This window comes from Wasmannia auropunctata, unplaced genomic scaffold, assembly GCF_000956235.1.
Source record: "Wasmannia auropunctata unplaced genomic scaffold, wasmannia.A_1.0 LD336106.1, whole genome shotgun sequence".
Classification (NCBI taxonomy): domain Eukaryota; kingdom Metazoa; phylum Arthropoda; class Insecta; order Hymenoptera; family Formicidae; genus Wasmannia; species Wasmannia auropunctata.
Genome location: NW_012026784.1, coordinates 2,429,153 through 2,431,172, shown reverse-complemented (window position 1 = coordinate 2,431,172; position 2,020 = coordinate 2,429,153).

Sequence of the window (2,020 nt, the reverse complement as noted above, 5' to 3'; positions counted from 1 at the left end):
TCTCGAGTTTCCTTCTCCTCGACTCCTTTATCACGAGATCTCCCGCCTTAGGTCACCAACACCTTACACTTTCCCCTCCAAACTGTGTATATCGCGATTCTTAGTACAAGGTTATTAAAAGTCTCTTATCCAAAGGCATCGCTTCACAAGAGAGATAGAATTAACCTTCACTCAACGGCCCTATTCCACTTTCATTTCATTTGCAACAAGGAAATCGAAAGATAGCTGCATGGCACTTTGAGTTAAAAAATATTCAATTTTCTCAAATTTCAGTATTTCATCGCAATTTCACAAATTTTGAATTAACGTTTAGTTAACCGTTTTTCACGTCTCTATCGTATAAAATAATATATAATTCACACTTTAATAATTAATATAAATATATTTGACATTTATATTATTGTTCATTTATGTACGAATGTAAAAAAAATGTTTTATTAAGTGAAAATAATTGTAAAGCCTCGTTACCATCGCGTCGCAGTTTGGCTGTGTTTGATAAGGCCATGTTTGTTAAAGTTCCGACACTGTTGACAACGTTAACGCGTTTCAACGTTACGGTGGGGCACCGAAATGCGGGAATTTCGGTTCGCCCGCAATCTCTCGAGGGCTTCCTTCCGGCGCCGCGCGCGTCTTTATCCTGAAGATCTCCCGCCCTCGGCTGGCCGACACCTTGCGGCACCTCTCGTTATACGCTCGTAGACGAATGCCACGCGCGCCGAGTCTGGGACCCGTTCCGTTCCGTTCCATACGAGGGGTAGAACCCCGCAGGAGATGGATATCGCTAATTGTATTAAGGTGGAGGGGTCCGTAGTAGCACGCGACCGTTGTGTTCTGTCTTCTCTCCCTTCCCCTTATGATTCGCATCATTCCTCGTTGTTGGCGTATACGATTCCTCGATAGAGTGTCACGAATCAGTCACAAATCAATGTCGATCAATATTACGGGATATTGCTCGAACTACTATTTCAACGATAGGCAATCAAAAATCGTAAAAACTGATATAGACTATAAATGCAATCCTTATTAAGATTGAATTTCAATCTTATATATGGAATATATATATATATATCATTTATAACTTCGAAAATCGAAGTTATAAATGATACGATTTATAAACACGATCTGTATTTTCTGTCAAATGCAACGCTCTATACACACTTACTTTCCTTCTGTATGTCAGTCATACATGTTATCTTGACAATTTATGGAATTTATAAAATCGATCCTATCAACACATTCTGTCTTTTCAATCGTTAGGTAACGAGAATCTGACAAAATGATTTTAAAAAAATCGATTCAACTCGATATGAAATAATAATTCAAAGTTTGATAGAAGAAGTAGCGATACAAAATAATCAGTATTTTTAAAAGAATCCTAATCAAGTATAATTTCTGCGAAACTAATCATGCAAAAGCGCACAGACTTTGTACATTATTTTGCATAATTACTTCAATGTATTCTTAAAATAATAAAAAAATCCTAATATATATGTATACCGGAATAAATTTGTGCAGCGTCGAGTAATTTAAATGTGAATAATTTAAATGTGTTTAGAAAAAAAATTTCAATTTCACCCTACAATTTCAAACTGCTAATTTTAAACTTGCGCCTGTATTTCAGATTACAGACGACGGAAAACCACATTCGCGAGGCTCATAAATGTTTGGTTTCCTCTCTCAGTCGCGTTACGTCTTCGTTGTTCTTTTGATGCTACCTATACAAAAATGCGACGATATAATATGGCGCATACAGTTATTACACGTGGTTTCTATTGTGAAAGCATCTGTCGTTCCGCCGTCGGTCGTCGTGACGATCCGAGCGCCAAGCAGGGAAGAAAGACGGGAAATCGGAAATTGAAAATTAATTTCCGCACCGCCACCACCGCCATCGCGATCGGTTCGTTGTCCGATCAGCGCCGCGAAATTCGGAAATATCACCGCGATATTGTAATGGACTCATTGCCCGCGTAAGTTTTCAACAAGTTATCGTACAAGCTCATTCAGCGAATCAGCGTAAACA